This window comes from Ictidomys tridecemlineatus, chromosome 7, assembly GCF_052094955.1.
Source record: "Ictidomys tridecemlineatus isolate mIctTri1 chromosome 7, mIctTri1.hap1, whole genome shotgun sequence".
NCBI lineage: Eukaryota > Metazoa > Chordata > Mammalia > Rodentia > Sciuridae > Ictidomys > Ictidomys tridecemlineatus.
Window position 1 is genome coordinate 82878768 of NC_135483.1, and position 18634 is coordinate 82897401.

Sequence of the window (18634 nt, forward strand, 5' to 3'; positions counted from 1 at the left end):
ACCTAGAAGAACAAAATTTTGTGAGCCAAGTGGTATTGGTGTACTCATCATTATCTGAAAGAATAATTAAGATTGGGTGAAAAAATATTTTCTGAGATTTTAGGAAACTCGTAGTTTTTTGGAAGCTTGAAAACCACTTTGAATGAAAGTGAATTTCGTCAGCATCTGCTTGGGGCTACATCAATAGAGAACAAACCATAAGAGAGAAGTTGAAAGTACTTTCTTGAGCAATGTTTCGAAGAGCTAGCACAAACCATTTTTTATTTATCCAAATACATGTATCCATATAGGAGAAAACAGATTGAAAAATAAAAATGGAAACCGTTACTTAAAATGAACGGTTTAACCTAGAAAAAAAATTTGATGAGCCAAGTGGGAATGGTGTACTGATCATTACCTGAAATTATCATCAAGATTGGGTGAAAAAATGTTTCTGAGATTTCAGGAAACTCGGAGTTTTTTGGAAGCTTGGCAACCCCTTTAAATGAAAGTGATTTTCGTCAATCTCTACTTGGGGCTACATAAACAGGAAACAAGCAATAGAGATAGGACTTGGAACTTTTTTTTTGCCAAGTTTCAAATAGCTACCCCAAACCGTGTTTGATTTAGAATTCCAACAACATGTATCCATATAGGAGAAAACAGAGTAAAACCTCAAAATTGAAACATCTACTGCAAATGAACTATTTAATTTATAAGAACGAAATATGGTGAGAAAAGTGGGATTGGTGTACTCATCATTACCTGAAAGAATCATCAAGATTGGGTGAAAAAATGTTTCTGAAATTTCAGGAAACTCGTAGTTTTTTTGAAGCTTGGCAACCCCTTATAATGAATGTGATTTCCACAGTCTCTGCTTGGGGCTACATCATTAGCAAACAAAGCATAATGGTAGAACATGGAAGAACTTTACTGTGCTGAGTTTCAAAAAGCTAGCACAAACCGTGTTTGATTTAGAGTTCCAACTATATGTTTTCATATAGGAGAAAACAGAGTGAAAGCTAAAAATAAAAACTGTTACTTTCAGTGAACGGTTTAACCTAGAAGAACAAAATTTGGTGAGCCAAGTGATATTGGTGCACTGATCATTACCTGAATGTATCATCAAGTTTTGGTTTAAAAATATTTGCTAAGATTTCAGGAATCTCGTAGTTTTTTGGACGCTAGGCTAACCTTTTGAATGAAAGTGATTTCCGTCACTCTCTGCTTGGGGATACATCTATAGGAAACAAATCATAGATATTGTCTTTGAACTACTTTATTGTGTCAAGTTTCAAAGAGCTAGCACAAATACTTGTATCCATATAGGAGAAATCAGAGTGAAACCAGAAATGAAAACAGTTACTTCAAACGAACTGTTTAACCTAGAAGAATAAAATTTGGTGAGCCAAGTGGGATTGGTGTACTCATCATTACCTGAAAGAATCATCAAGTTTTGATGAAAAAATGTTTTCTGAGATTTCAGGAAACTCATAGTTTTTTGGAAGCTTGGCAACCCCTTTCAATGAATGTGATTTTCGTTAATCTTTACTTGGGGCTACATCAACAGAAAACAAACAATAGAGATGGGACTTGGAACTACTTTATTGTGCCATGTTTCAAAGAGCTACCACAAACCGTGTTTGATTTATAGTTCCAACTACATGTATCCATATAGGAGAAAAAAGAGTGAAACCTAAAAATTAAAATGGTTATTAAAACGAACAGTTTTACCTACAAGAACGAAATTTTGTGAGCCAAGTGGGATTGGTGCACTGATCATTACATGAAAGTATAATCCAGATTGGGTGAAAAAATGTTTGCTGAAATTTCAAGAAACTTGTAGTTTTTTGGAAGCTTCAGAAACCCTTTTAATAAAAGTGATTTTCATCAGTCTCTTCTTGGGGCTACATCAATAGGGAAGAAACCATAGAGATAGAACTTGGAACTACTTTTTCTGCCAAGTTTCTAAGAACTAGCACAAACCATGTTTCATTTAGTGTTCCAACTACATGTATCCATATAGGAGAAAACAGAGTGAAACCTAAAAATGAAAACATTTACTGCAAGTGAACGGTTTAACATAGAAGAACGAAATTTAGTGAGCCAAGTGGGATTGGTGCACTGATCATTACATGAAAGTATAATCAAGATTGGATGAAACTATGTTTGTTGAGATTTCAGGAAACTCGTAGTTTTTTGGAAGCTTGGCAACCCCTTTGGATGAATGTGATTTTCCAATGTCTCTTCTTTAGGTACATCAATAGGAAACCTACCTTAGATATATAACAATGAACAACATTACTGTGCCAAGTTGCACAGAGCTAGCAAAAACCGTGTGTGATTTAGAGTTCCAACTACATGTATGCATATAAGAGAAAACAGAGTGAAACCTAAAAATGAAAATAGTTACTTCAAACGAACGGTTTTACCTAGAAGAATGAAATTTGGTGAGTCAGGTTTGATTGGTGTACTGATCATTACCTGAAAGTATCATCACGATTGGGTGAAAAAATATTTGCTGAAATTTTAGTTAACTCCTAGTTTTTTGGAAGCTTCGCAAACCCTTTAAATGAAAGTGATTTTCATCAGTCTCTGCTTGGGACTACATCAATAGGGAACAAACCAGAGAGATAGAACTTGGAATAATTTTACTGTGCCAAGTTTCGAAGATCTAGCAGAAACCGTGTTTGATTTAGAGTTTCAACTACATGTATCCATATAGGAGAAAACAAATGAAACCTAAAAAAGCAAATGATTACTGCAAAGGAATGGTTTAAACTAGAAGAAGAAAATTTGTTGAGCTAAGTGGGATTGGTGTACTAATCATTACCTGAAAGTATCATCAAGATTGGGTGAAAAAACATTTGCTGAGATTTCAGGAGACTCGTAGTTTTTGGAAGCTTGGCAACTCCTTTCAATGAATGTGAGTTTTGCCAGTATCTGCTTTGGGCTACATCAATAGGGAAAAAAACCATAGAGATAAAACTTGGAACTACTTTGTTGTGCCAAGTTTTAAAGAGCTAGCAAAAACCGTGTTTGATTTAGAGTTCCAACTACAAGTATCCCTATAGGAGAGAACAGAGTGAAACCTAAAAATTAAAATGGTTACTTCAAACGAACGGTTTTACCTAGAAGAATGAAATTTTGTGAGCCAAGATTGATTGGTGTACTGATCATTACCTGAAAGTATCATCAAGTTTGGGTGAAAAAATGTTTGCTGAAATTTAAGTGAACTCTTAGTTTTTTGGAAGCTTCGCAAACCCTTTGAATAAAAGTGATTTTCATCAGTCTCTGCTTGGGGTTACATCAAAAGAGAACAAACCAGAGAGATAGAACTTGGAACTACTTTGCTGTGCCATGTTTTTAAGAGCTACCACAAAGCATGTTTGATTTAGAGTTCCAACTACATGTATCCTTATAGGAGAAAACAGAGTGAAATCTAAAAATGGAAACAGTTACTTCAAAGACGGGTTTAACCTAGAAGAACGAAATTTGGTGAGCCAAGTGGGATTGGTGTTCTGATCATTACCTGAAAGTATCATCAAGATTGGGTGAAAAAACATTTAGTGAGATTTCTGAAGACTCGTAGTTTTTTGGAAGCTGGGCCACCCCTCTCAATGAAAGTGATTTTCGCCAGTCTCTGCTTTGGGCTACATCTATAGGAAACAAACCATAGAGATAGAACAGGAAACTACTTTATTGTGCCAAGTTTCTAAGAGCTAGTACAAACCATGTTTGATTTAGAGTTCCAAATACATGTATTCATATAGAAGAAAACAGAGTGAAACCTCAAAATGAAAATGGTTACTGCAAACTAAAGGTTTTACCTAGAAGAACGAAATTTGGTGACTCAAGTAGGGTTGGTATTCTGATCATTACTTGAAAGTATCATCAAGATTGGGAGAAAAAACATTTGCTGAGATTTCAGAAAACTCGTAGTTTTTTGGAAGCTGGGCAACCCCTTTCAATGAAAGTGATTCTCCCAAGTCTCTGCTTTGGGCTTTATCATTAGGAAAGAAATCATAGAGATAGAACTTGGAACTACTTTATGTGCCAAATTTCAAAGAGATAGCAAAAACTGTGTTTGATTTAGAGTTCAAATAAGTGTATCCATACAGGAGAAAACAGAGTGAAACCTCAAAATGAAAACGGTTACTGCAAACAAATGATTTAACCTAGAAGAACGAAATTTAGTGAAAAAAGTGGAAATGGTGTACTGATCATTACTTGAAAGTATCATCAAGATTGGGTGAAAAAACATTTGCTGAGATTTCCAGAGATTCGTAGTTTTTAGGAAGCTTTGCAACCCCTTTCAATGAAAGTGATTTTCGCCAGTCTCTGCTTTGGGCTACATTTATAGGAAAGAAACCATTGAGATAGAACTTTGAACTACTTTATTTTGCCAAGTTAAATAAAGCTAGCACAAACCGTGTTTTATTTAGAGTTCCAACTACATGTATCCATATAGGAGAAAAGAGAGTGAAACCTCAAAATGAAAACGGTTACCGCAAACGAACGGTTTAACCTAGAAGAACGAAATTTGGTGAGCCAACTGGGATTGGTGTTCTGATTCTTACCTGGAAGTATCATCAAGATTAGTTTGAAAACCTTGCTGAGATTTGGGCAGATTCATAGTTTTTTGGAAGCTTGGCAACCCCTTTCAATGAAAGTGATTTTCACCAGTCTCTACTTTAGGCTACATCAATAGAAAACAAACCATAGAGGTAGAACTTGGAACTACTTTATGGTGCCAAGTTCCAAAAAGCTCGCCCAACCCGTGTTTGATTTAGAGTTCCAACTACATGTATCTATATAGGAGAAAACAGAGTGAAACCTCAAAATGAAAACGGGTACTGCAAACGAACGGTTAAACCTAGAAAAACGAAATTTGGTGAGCGAAGTGGGATTGGTGTACTGATAATCACCTGAAAGTATAAACAAGAATGGGTGAAAAATCATTTGCTGAGATATCAAGAGAATCATAGTTTTTTGGAAGCTTGGCAACCTTTTTCAATGAAAGTGATTTTCGCCAGTCTCTGCTTTGGGCTACATCTATAGGAAACAAACCATTGAGAGAGAACTTGGAACTACTTTATTTTGCCAAGTTTCAAGGAGTTAGCACAAACCATGTTTGATTTAGAGTTTCAACTACACCTATCCACATAGGAGAAAACAGATTGAGACCTCAAAATGAAAACGGTTACTGCAAACGAACTGTTTAACCTAGAAGTACAAAATTTGGTGAGCCAATTGGGATTGGTGTATTGATCATAACCTAAAAATATCATCAAATTGGGTGAAAAAACATTTGCTGATATTTCGGGAGATTCGTAGTTTTTTGGATAGTGTGCAATCCCTTTCAATGAAAGTGATTTTCGCCAGTCTCTGCTTTGGACTACAGCAATAGGAAAAAAACCATATAGATAGAACTGGGAACTACTTTATTGTGCCACGTTTCAAAGAGCTAGCACAAACCCTGTTTGATTTAGAGTTCCAACTACATGTATCCATATAGGAGAAAACAAAGTGAAACCTCAAAATAAAAACGGTTACTGAAAACGAACGGTTTAACCTAGAAGAACGAAATTTGGTGAGCCAAGTGAGATTGGTGTACCGATCCTTACCTGAAAGTATCATCAAGATTTGGTTAAAAAAATTTGCTGAGATTTGGAGAGTCTCGTAGTTTTTTGGAAGCTTGGCAACCCCTTTCAATGAAAGTGATTTTGGCCAGTCTCTGTTTTGGGCTACATCAATAGAAAACAAACCATAGTTTTAGAACTTGAAACTACTTTATTTTGCAAAGTTTCAAAGAGCTAGCACAAACCGTGTTTGATTTAGAGTTCCAAATACATGTATCCATATTGGAGAAAACAGAGTGAAACCTGAAAATGAAAACAGTCACTGAAAACCAACGGTTTAACCTAGAAAATCGAAATTTCGTGAGCCAAGTGGGAATGGTGTATTCATCATAACCTGAAAGTTTCATCAAGATTGGGTGAAAAAATCTTTTGCTGAGCTTTCGGGACACTCGTAGTTTTTTGGAAGCTTGAAAACCCCTTTCAATAAAAGCGATTTTTGCAAGTCTCTGCTTTGGGCTACATCAATATGAAACAAAGCATAGAAATAGAACTTGTAAATACTTTATTTTGCCAAGTTCCAAAGAGCTCGCACAAACCCTGTTTGATTTAGAGTTCCAACTACATGTATCCATATAGAAGAAAAGAGAGTGAAACCTCAAAATGAAATCGGTTATTGCAAACAAACTTCTTTGACTCGAAGAACAAAATTTGGTGAGCCATTTGAGATTGGTGTCCTGATCATTACCTGAAAGTATCATCAAGATTGGGTGAAAAAACATTTGCTGAGATTTCAGAAGATTCTTAGTTTTTTGGAAGCTGGGCAACCTCTTTCAATGAAAGTGATTTTCGCCAGTCTCTGCTTTGTGCCACATCAATAAGAAAAAAATAATAGAGAGAGAACTTGGAACTACTTTAATGTGTCAAGTTTCAAAGAGTTAGCAGAAACCGTGTTTGATTTAGAGTACAAACTACATGTATTCATATAGGAGAAAAAAGAATGAAACGTCAAAATGAAAACTTTTACTGCAAACGAATGGGTTAACCTAGAAAAACCAAATTTGGTGAGCCAAGTGGGATTGGTGTACTGATCATTACCTGAAAGTATCATCAGATTGGGTGAAAAAACATTTGCTGAGATTTCTGGAGATTTGTAGTTTTTTGGAAGCTGAGAAAACCCTTTCAATTAAAGTTATTTCGGCCATTCTCTGCTTTGGGCTACATCAATAGAAAACAAACCATAGAGATAGAATTGAAACTAGTATATTGTGCCAAGTTTCAACGAGCTAGCATAAAACATGCTTGATTTAGAATTCCAACTACATGTATCCATATAGGAGAAAATAGAGTGAAACCTCAAAATGAAAACAGTTTCTGCAAACGAACGGTTTAACCTAGAAGAACGAAATTTGGTGAGCCAAGTCAAATTGGTTTACTGATCATTTCATGAGAGTATCATCAGATGGGTTAAAAAACATTTGCTGAGATTTCAAGAAATTCGTAGTTTATTGGAAGCTGGGCATCTCCTTTCAATGAAAGTGATTTTGGCCTTTGGGCTAAATCAATAGGAAACTAATCCTAGAGATAGAACTTGGAACTACTTTATTGTGCCAAGTTTCAAAGAGCTAGCACAAACCGTGTTTGATTTAGAGTCCAAACAACATGTATCCATATAGGAGAAAACAAAGTGAAACCTCAAAATTTAAGCGGTTACTGAAAACAAACGGTTTAACCAAGAAGAACGAATTTGAATAGCCAAGTGCGATTGTTGTACTTATCTTTACCTGAATGTATCATAAAGATTGGCTGAAAAAACATTTGCTAAGATTTCATGAGACTTGTAGTTTTTTTTGAATTTGGGCAACCTTTTTCAATGAAGTTATATTCTCCAGTCTCTCCTTTTGGCTACATCAATAGGACACAAACTATAGAGACAGACTTGAAACTACTTTATTGTGCCACGTTTTAAAGCGCTCCCACAAACCGTGTTTGATTTAGATTTCCAACTACAGGTATCCATATAGGAGAAAACAGGGTGAAACCTCAAAATGAAAACAGTTACTGCAAACGAACGGTTTAACCTAGAAGAACGAAATTTGGTGAGCCAGGAGGGATTTGTGTACTGATCATTACCTGAAAGTATCATCAAGATTGGGTGAAAAATTTTTGCTGAGATTTCAGGAGACTCGTAGTTTTTGGGATGTTGGGCAACCCCTTTCAAGGAAAGTGATTTTCGCCAGTCTCTGCTTTGGGCTACATAAATAGGAAAGAAATTATAGAGATAGAACTTGGAACTAGTTTAGTTTGCAAAGTTTCAAAGAGCTAGCACAAACCGTGTTTGATTTAGTGTTCCAATTTTACGTATCCCTATAGAAGAAAACAGAGTGAAACCTCAAAACGAAAACAGTTGCTACAAATGAACGGTTTTACCTAGAATTAGGAAATTGGGTCAGCCAAGTGGGATTGGTTTACTGATCATTACCTGAATGTATAACCAAGATTGGATTAAAAAAACTTGCTGAGATTTTGGGAGACTCGTAGTTTTTTGAAAGCTGGAAAACCTCTTTCAATAAAAGTAATTTTCGGAAGTCTCTGCTTTTGGCTACATCAATAGGAAACAAACCATAGAGATAGAACTCGGATCTACTTTACTGCGACAAGTTTCAAAGAACTAGCACAAACCCTGTTTGATTTAGAGTTCCCATTATATGTATCTATATAGAAAAAAACAGAGTGAAACCTTAAAATGAAAACGGTTACTGCAAACGAACGGTTTTACCTAGAAGAATGAAATTTGGTTAGCCAAGTGGGATTTGTGTACTTATCATTACCTGAAAGAATCATCAAGATTAGAGCATGAGGAAAAGACTAACAGTAAACTAAAACGAATGGGGGAAGAGAAAGGGAGAGAGAAGGGAAAACATATGGAAATGGTAGGAGACCTTCAGTGATACACAAAATTATAAGAGGTAATCAGGGGCAAAGGGCAAGGGGAAAAAAGGGAGAGAGAATTGAACAACAGCAGAGGATGTAGAGAGGGAATATGGGAGAGCAGGGGAGGGGAGGGGGGATAGTAGGGGATAAAAAAGGTAGCAGAATACAACAGTCACTAATATGCCATTATGTAAAAATGTGAGTATGTAACAGAAGTGAGTCTGCATTATGTATTTGGGAAGTTCAAAACCCAATTGAGTCAAATGTATAAAAGATAATATATCATGAGCTCTGTAATGTTTTGAACAATCAATAAAAAAATGGAAAAAAAAGAATCATCAAGATTGGGTGAAATAATTTTTGCTGAGATTTCAGGAAACTCGTAGTTTTTTGAAAGCTGGGCAACCCCTATCAATGAATGTGATTTTCGTCAGTCTCTGCTTGGGGCTACATCAATAGAAACAAACCATAGAGATAGAAGTTGGAACTACTTAATTGTGCCAAGTTTAAAAGAGCTAGCAAAAACCGTGTTTGATTTAGAGTTACAACTACACGTGTGAATACAAGAGAAAACAGAGTGAAACCTAAAAATTAAAACGATTACTGCAAACGAACGGTTTAACCTAGAAGAACATAATTTGGTGAGCCAAGTGTTATTTGTGTACTGATCACTACCTTAAAGCATCATGAAGACTGGGTGAAAAAATGTTTCTGAGATTTAAGGAAACTCGTTTTTTTTTCGACGATTGGCAACCCCTTTCAATGAAAGAGATTTTCGTCAGTCTCTGTTTGGGGCTACATCAATAGGAAACAAACCATAGAGTTAGAACTTGGAAGTACTTTATTTGGTATAGTTTCAAGGAGCTAGCACAAACTGTATTTGATATAGAGTTCCAAATACATGTATACATACTGGAGAAAACAGAGTGAAACCTAAAAAGGACAAGGGTTACTGCAAACGAACGGTTTAACCTACAAGAACGAAATTTGCTGAGCCAAGTGGGATTTGTGTATTGATCATTACCTGAAAATATCATCAAATTTGATGAAAAAGTGTTTGCTGACATTTCAGCAAACTCGTAGTTTTTTGGAAGCTTGGCAACCCCTTTCAATGAAAGTGATTTTCGTCAGTCTCTGCTTGTTGCTACATCAATAGGAAACAAACCGTAGAGATATAACTTGGATCTAATTTATTGTGCCAAGTTTCAAAGACCTAGCAGAAACCATGTTTGATTTATAGTTCCAACTACTTTTATGAAAATAGCATAAAACAGAGTGAAACCTAAAAATGAAACGGTTACTGCAAACGAATGGTTTTACCTAGAAGAACAAAATTTGGTGAGCCAAGTGGGAATGGTGTACTGATCATTATCTGAACGTATCATCAAGATTGGGTGAGAAAATGTTTGCTGAGATTTCAGAAAACTCATATTTTTTTTTAAGCTTTGTAACCCCTTTCAATGAATGTGATTTTCATCAGTCTCTGCTTGGGGCTATGCTGCCCCCACCCCTGACTCAGGCAATGACAAACTATACTGAGGTGGCTGGCACAAGGCATCCTACCTCTGGAGGAGCGCAGTATGTTTCTGGGAATTGGCTGATTTTTTTTTTGTATTCCTTTAATAAGTACAGTTGCGATTTCTCATATGATTATTAAGTATGAAGGAAAAATCATGACTTTCCCAATTAATGCAACTACTTCTAATGCAGAGATCTTTTTGCTCTAAATGCAATGATTCTGCTGTGGAGTGTAAATTGTTAATGTCTAATGAAAAACTCCCTGTATTCCTGTCAAAGAAGTTTTTGAGAAATTAAATTAAAATCTAGAGAAGAAAAATTAATGTTAAGAAGACAGATTAGTGCTTAGTACTGAGCAACTTGTTCTTGTTCCTATGCACAATGGTTTGTGTTCTTACTCCTGTTTGATTAAAAATAATAACAAATCAACTACTTGCTGTAACTATGGCACCGGTTCCAGTCAGTAAGTCAAGAAAGAATAGTCAAGGTATAGGCCAATAGTTTGGGACATTTGTAACTATTATTAAAAGTTAACTAAGCAGAAGAGCTCGAAGCAAAACACGAACTGAAAGTACAAATGCTTGCTTATTCATAAGCCAAGATACATTCTTCTATTTTAATTGTAGCTATGTAATATTTTGTTTTGTTTGAATAATGATTCCTGTTTTGTAATCACAAAATACTGTAAGCCTGCCAAAATGAAAAGTATATATGGTCAACTTCACAAGTAAAGATTGGAATCAACACCTTCACTATGGTGTCTGTGTTGTTTCTCCACCCCATCTTTCACCAACTCCTCACCATCTGTTCGTCTCCTGAGACCCCCTGTTGGAGCAGGTCTCCGACATCTGGCGCCCCCGAACAGGGACGATCGGTAATCCGTAAGTTTGATGCATTCATTTCATTGAGAAGTTTTCAGGTGAGGATAGGATCTTACCTAGGGTACTGCAGACCCCTTAGCAAGGTGCTAATTAAGTGAAGGGTAAGTAATCAGAGAACTTACATTGAGAATTCATGGGCTATAAAAAGTCTAAAAAAAAGGACTCTTTATTGATATAGCTAAGCATATACTCCATAAACGGAGCATTTCAGTTTCTTCTAAGCAGTTAAGACATTTTTTTTCATTTTATTCAAGAATGCTCTCCTTGGTTCCCTGAGGAAGGAACCTTGAATTTAGAAACATGGAAAAAACTAGGTAAAGAGATGAAGGTTTATTATGATCATCATGGGCCAGAAAAGATTCCTATAGATGCTTTTGCATTATGGAATGTTTTTAAAGATGCTTTGGATCCGACCCATGAGGCAGTTTGTTTGGCTTGTCAAGTGACTGAGTCTGAACAGACCCCCTTAATTGAGGCTGCTGCTACATCTAGATTTTATAAAACTACATTCCCTCAAAAACAGTCTCAATCTGATGATGAAAAACGGGATGAAGAGGAGGACAAACAACTTTCTCCTCAAGATCAGGAGGACTTAGAGGAGGCTGCAGCTCGATACCATAACTCTGATTGGCCACCAAATTTGTTAGTCTCTATGTTTTTTGTGCCTCCTACACTGCCCTCTGCTCCTCCTGATTATTCTCAACAAAATAAGACACCTAAAAAACAACCTAAAAATCTTCCCTTCCTGGGAGCCATCACTGAAGCAAAAAATCATGGTGATTATTCTTTATGCTTTCCTGTTATCCCTCAAGGGGAATTTGATGATTCACCTCAATGGGAACCTCTTCCCTTTAAATTAATAAAAGAATTAATAACCTCTGTTACTAATTTTGGTCCAACTTCCTCTTATACTTTACAATTGGTAGACTCAGTTGCTGCTGAATGGCTTACGCCTTTTGACTGGCAGCAGACAGCCAAATCCTATCTGGCTCCTGGACAATATTTACTCTGGAAATCTGAATTTGAAGATTAAGCAAAACAATAAATAGGAAGAAGTATTATTAAAAGAGGACAAAAGTATACTCTAGGTATGTTACTGGGTAGTGGAGATTATGCTTCTCCTCAGAGCCAACTTTCCCTTAACAAAGAAACCTTAACTAAAAATCTCAAAGTGTGCTGTTACTGCATGGCGAAGCTTACCTAGTTCTGAAACAAAACAAATTTTCTTTCTAACATTAAACAACAGGCTACAGAGTTATATGAAGATTTTGTGGCTCACCTACAGGAAACTGTTTCTAGGGTTATTACTAATACTGAAGCTGCTGATATACTTATAAAGCAGTTGGCCTTTGAAAATGCTAATCCCACTTGTGAAGCTTTACTTTGACCCATTAAAAAAACTGGGTCTTTATCTGATTTTATTCGTATGTGCATGGATTCTACTCCAGCCCATATTCAGGGGATTGCTATTGCTGCTGCATTACAAGGCAAGACTCACTCACAGTTTTTTAAAGGGTTATGGTACTAAAAATAACAATAAAAATTTTTCTTCAAAAAATAACACTCCTAATATTAAAGGTCAATGTTTTTCTTGTGGACAGACAGGACATTTTAGTCGTGATTGCTCAAATAAACTATCTAATAAACATCCTTTTATAAAAAATAATCCTCTTAAAATTCCCTGCCCCAGGTGTTATAAAGGCTTTCATTGGGCCAAAGATTGTAGATCAAAATTTGACAAGGATGGAAACCCTATACTCCCTACTTCTCAGAATCCAATCAAACCAAAAAAACGGGGAATGGGGCTACCCCCGGGCCCCACAAAACAACAGGGGCTTTCTCAGACAAATCCCTTCTTTCGTGGGCTCTCAATTAGCGACTTGGCCCAAGCAACTCCAGGAAGTGCAGGATTAGACTTGCCATCTTTAGTTCATGCTATACTTACTCCAGATTCTGAAGTTACTTTGATTCCAACTGGGGTCTATGGACCTCTTCCCCAAGGCTATTTTTGTCTAATATTAGGGAAAAGTTCTCTACCTTCCCAAGGTTCTCTACCTTATCTTGCCAGGTATTATTGATTCAGATTTCCAGGGAGAAATTAAAGTTATGATTCAACCTCCAGTTAAAACTGTTCAAATTAGACCTCAACAAAGAATCACACAAATTTTAATTATTCCTTATTTAAACAATCCTAATACTATACTTAAAAGTAATAGAGGAGATCAAGGTTTTAGTTCTAGTAATGTTGTTGCATGGATACAAAAGATTAAACAATCTAGACCTATGAAATATATTTCTGTGGAAGGCTTACAAATAAAAGGTATTTTGGATACAGGGGCTGATGTTTCTTGTATAGCTGGAATAGACTGGCCTCCTTCTTGGACCACTAGTAAGTCTCCTTCTACTCTTATAGGATTGAGACTTGCCTCCAATGTTGCCAAGAGTACACAAATATTACATTGGCAATGTGAAGAAAAAACTGGGACTTTTCAGCCTTATGTCATCCCCTCTTTGCCTGTTACTTTATGGGGATGGGACATTTTACAACAATTTAATGTTGTTCTGACAAATGATATACCTCAGATTTCAAAGCAGCCTTTTTCCTAGGGGCCACTGTCCTTAAATAGGCTGATCCTATTGTTTGGAATTTCAACAACCCTGTTTGGGTGGACCAGTGGCCCTTAACTCAGAAAAAACTGGATGCTGCCTCTCATCTAGTTAAAGAGCAATTAGAATTGGGACATATAGAACCATATACTAGTCTTTGGAATACTCCTATTTTTTTATAAAAATGAAATCTGGCAAATGGAGACTCCTACAGGATTTAAGAGCTATTAACAAAACTATTGAAAATATAAGAGCTCTGCAACCAGGCCTCCCTTCTCCTGTGGCTATACCAAAAGGACAATATCTTGTAGTTATAGATCTACAGGCCTTTTTTTTTAACCATTCCTCTTGCAAAACAGGATTGTAAACGTTTTGCTTTTAGTTTACCATCTTCTAATTTACAAAGACCTTTTCAAAGATTCCAATGGAAAGTTTTGCCTCAGGGAATGAAAAATAGCCCCACCTAATGTCAAAAGTTTGTTGATGCAGCCTTAGTCTCTACGAGAAATAATTTTCCATCTGGATACATAATTCATTATATGAATGATATTTTATTAGCTCATGCTGATTATTTGATACTCCAGCTAATGCTTAATTTTATGATTACAAGTTTACAAGACAGGGGATTAAAAATTGCTCCTGATAAAATTCAAACTCAGGCTCCTTTTTCTTACCTTGGAAGATTGATTAATTCCAACAATATAACTTCTCAAAAAATACAGATTAGAGTTGATTCTTTGCGTACTTTAAATAATTTTCAAAAACTTCTTGGGGATATTAATTGAATTAGGCCTTACTTAAAATTAACCACTGCTGACCTTAAACCTTTATTTGAAATTTTACAGGGAGATTCAAATCCAAATTCACCTAGACAATTATCTCCTGAGGAAAAGAAGGCTTTATTTAAGGTGGAAAAGGCTATTTCAGATTATTATTTACAACAAAGAGACTATAATAAGCCCTGGATGTTAATAATCTTACAGACTTCACACACTCGTACTGGATGCCTATGGCAAGATGATCCTTTAGAATGGATTCATTTGCCTTCTACTCCAAAAAAGATTAATATTTCATATCCCACCCAGGTGTCATCATTAATTTGTAAAGGTAGACTTCGAAGTAGAGAGCTCTTTGGACGAGATCCATCCTCCATTATTATTCCACATAAAAAGGAACAATTAGATTTCTTATTAAATGTTAATCATGAATGGCCTATAGCATTACAGGGATTCTGTGGAAAAATATTGTTTTACTTGCCTAACCACCCATTACTACATTTTATGACTAAGGTAAATACTATTTTTCCTAAAAACTTTTCTCATGTGCCCCTCGATCAGGCTTCTCTAATTTTTACAGATGGATCCTCTAATGGAATAGCTGTTACTATTATAGATGACCAAGAGCCAATAATCCAACAAACAATTGAAACCTCTGCTCAAAGGACAGAATTAATTGCTATTATAACTGCTTTTGAAAAGGTTACACAGCCTTTTAATCTTTATACTGATTAGAAATATCTTCTTTGTTCTCTCATTCATCAATTGTTAATATATTACAAAAGTTACAAAAATTAATATTACATAGATCCTATAAATTTTTTTATTGGACATATTAGAAGACATTCTAACTTACCTGGACCGTTAGTGGCAAGAAATGCTAAAGCTGATTTATTAACTAGGACTGTTTATAACGTTATTGAACAAGCTACTAAAGATCATCAATTACATCATCAAAATTCTGCTGCTCTTAGAGCACAGTTTCATATAACTAAAGAACAAGCTAGACAAATTGTTAAACAATGTCAAATCTGTCCTACTCACTTTCCTTCTCCACAGATGGGTGTCAACCCTAGGGGTTTATTACCCAACAAATTGTGGCAGATGGATGTTACTCATATTCAAGAGTTTGGAAAGTTATCTTTTGTTCATGTTTGATTGGATACTTTCTCACATGTTATTTTTGCTACAGCCCGTACTGGAGAAGCTTATAAGAATATTGCCCAATATCTTTTTGCCTCCTTTGCATATATGGGATTACCTCTTCATATTAAGACAGACAATGCTCCTGCTTATATTTTAAAAACCTTTAAACACCTGTGTCAGACACTTAACATAGTTTATTCCACAGGCATCCCCTATAACCCACAAGGAAAAGCCATAGTGGAAAGAGCTCATCAGACCTTAAAATCTCAAATTAATAAATTAAAAGAGGGGGAACTACATTATAACTCTCCTCATCAAATTATTCAACATGCTCTATTTGTCATTAATCATTTAAATGTAAATGATTCTAAATTAACTCCAATGCAACGTCATTGGTCTGAGCAAACATAAACTCAAAAACCTTTAGTTAAATGGAAAGATCTTCTTACTGGACACTGGAAAGGACCTGATATTCTCTTAACATCGGGTCGAGGATATGCTTGTGTGTTTCCACAGGACGCTTCTTCACCTTTGTGGATTCCAGATCGACTCATCAGACATTATGACTCACCTATATCGCAGGCGGAGGTTCCTCCCCGAGCCATACCCAAGGATGCCATCCACCCAGGATGAAGAACTTGCTGAGGACATGACTAATCTTCACCTTCATTCCCCTCGACAGGCAAGAAGAACAACATTGACATCAAAATTACCTTCCTGGGGTCAAATAAAACATCTGATCAGTCAGGCACAAAACTTGGTTGTTAGCCAAGGTGCCTCTGCCTCTCCTGAAAAAGTGTTTCTTGCTATGCTAGCACTCTTATCCTGTCAGGTATCACTGATTTCTGCTAATCAATCTTATTGGGCTTATTTTCCTGATTCTCCTTTTTTAAGAGTTACTGATTAGGGAAAACTTAATATTAAGGTGTTTACTGATAATCCTAATTTGTTAGGAAGGATTTCTGATTCCCTTATTTCTCATAAGATGTCCTATAATATTAATTTCAAGGGTTTAATAGAAGAGACTCCTATTTGCTTTGCTACTGATAATAAATTCATCCCTCAATGATGTATGCCTATTAATTATGGACAATATTTTACTGATTGTCCTCCTGGCTTCCCAGACATGGATAATAAAAAGAGGAGCCTTTGGCTCCTCGAAATTGTTTCTTTAGGATATTATATAGTTAATGAAACCTATGTTAATAAGACATTACCTTAAGCCATTGATCCATGTGAATTTAAGAATAACAAAAAAATTTATTGAAATAATATGATTGATCCTTGGAAGAATTTCCTCATTGGTTTCAATGTGGATTTATGCAAAGAGCACCTTAGTCTTCAGATATTAAGATCTATGATTGGTCTGCTTCTGCCCCTCATTTTGATTATAAAACTTATTTTAAGACTAAGTTTCAGAAATTTAATCATACTGAAGGAATGTATACAAGTTCTCCTATTCATAGATGGTTCTCATCTAGTTGGGTCACTTCCATATTTCAGAGTGACCTCCCTAATGGAAAGGTTTCATACTTCCCAGATCTCTTTAGATTAATTGCAGCTACTAATATGGTTATTTTAACCAGACCTGGTAAAACTCCAAAACCTTTCAATATTCGTGCCTGCATTAATGTTCCTCATGCTATCTTAGTAGGTAATAATAATACCTTGACAATAAATCGTAATAATAGTGTTTATTCTATTTCCTGTGATCAACGTATGTTAACTAATTGTATACATGCTAATCTTCCAAAAAACTATACTACTTTTATAATTATACATCAGCTTTCCTATGTAATGATTCCTGTCCTTCTTAATGATGATTGGTATGATGATTAAGGGTCACAAAATCTTAAAAAAATTAATGAATTAATTAGACCTAAGTGATTTGTTGCAGCATTAATTTTAGGAATTACAGCATTAATAGAAATTATTACTTCTTTAGCTTTATCTACTACAGCTTTAGTTAAAGAAATTCATACTGCTCATCATGTTAATGATTTATCTCATAATGTTTCATTACCATTGGCTATTCAAAAAAAATAGATAAGAAATTGGAGGCCCAAATTGATGCCTTAGAGGAAGCTTTATTATATGTAGGAAACCAGATTCAAAATATAAAAACTCAAATGACAACCAAATGTCATGCTAATTTCAAATGGATCTGTGTTGCTCCCTTAAAATAAAATCAAACTAAATATGGATGGAATCAAGTACAAACTCATTTGTTAGGGATTTTGAATAAAACTGAAATAGGCCCCAATATACAAGATTTACAACAACAAGTAAAATATATAAGTAAGGCTTATTTATCTACTGACTCTACAGCTGACCTTGCTGCAGACTTATACAAAAATGTACAAAAAACTATTTCCAATAGTACTTGGTGGTCATATATGATTAATATTGGTTTTGGCTTTTTATTCATTGTTCTTGTTTGTCTCATTCTTCCAGTCCTCTTCAGACTTGTCTGGAAATCAATCAGAAGCATCTCCATCCAAATCGAACAACTCAAATTAAAAAATAAAAAAGGGGAAATGCTGCGCCCCTCCCCTGACTCAGGCAATGGCAAGGCACTATTGAGGTGGATGGCGAAAGGTGTCCATCCTCTGGAGGAGCGCAGTATGTTTCTGAGAATGGGCTGATTTGTTTTTGTATTTTTTCAATAAGTATAGTTGCGATTTCTCATATGACCATTAAGTATGAAGGAAAAATCATGACTTTCCCAATTGATGCAACTACTTCTAAAGCATAGATATGTTTGCTCTAAATGCAATGATTCAGCTGTGGAGTGTAAATTGTTAATGTCTAATGAAAAACTCCCTGTATTCCTGTCAAAAAAAGTTTTTGAAAAATTAAATTAAAATCTAGAGAAGAAAAAATTAATGTTAAGAAGATAGACTAGTGCTCGCTTCGGCAGCACATATACTAAAATTGGAACGATACAGAGAAGATTAGCATGGCCCCTGCGCAAGGATGACACGCAAATTCGTGAAGCGTTCCATATTTTTATGCAAATCAAAACCACCCTAAGATACCATTTCACTCCTGTAAGATTGGCAGCCATTATGAAGTCAAACAACAATAAGTGTTGGCGAGGATGTGGGGAAAAGGGCACACTTGTACACTGCTGGTGGGACTGCAAAATGGTGAGGCCAATTTGGAAAGCAGTATGGAGATTCCTGGGAAAGCTGGGAATGGATCCACCATTTGA

At 35.7% G+C, this 18634-nt stretch overlaps 1 non-coding gene across 1 annotated transcript; it reads left to right on the plus strand.

The window, feature by feature from the left end:
* The first annotated feature begins 18324 nt into the window (after positions 1–18324).
* Positions 18325–18431, plus strand: LOC144365736 (U6 spliceosomal RNA). Its single transcript, XR_013424523.1, has one exon. It is a non-coding gene; the product is annotated as a U6 spliceosomal RNA (small nuclear RNA).
* Positions 18432–18634: the final 203 nt, after the last annotated feature.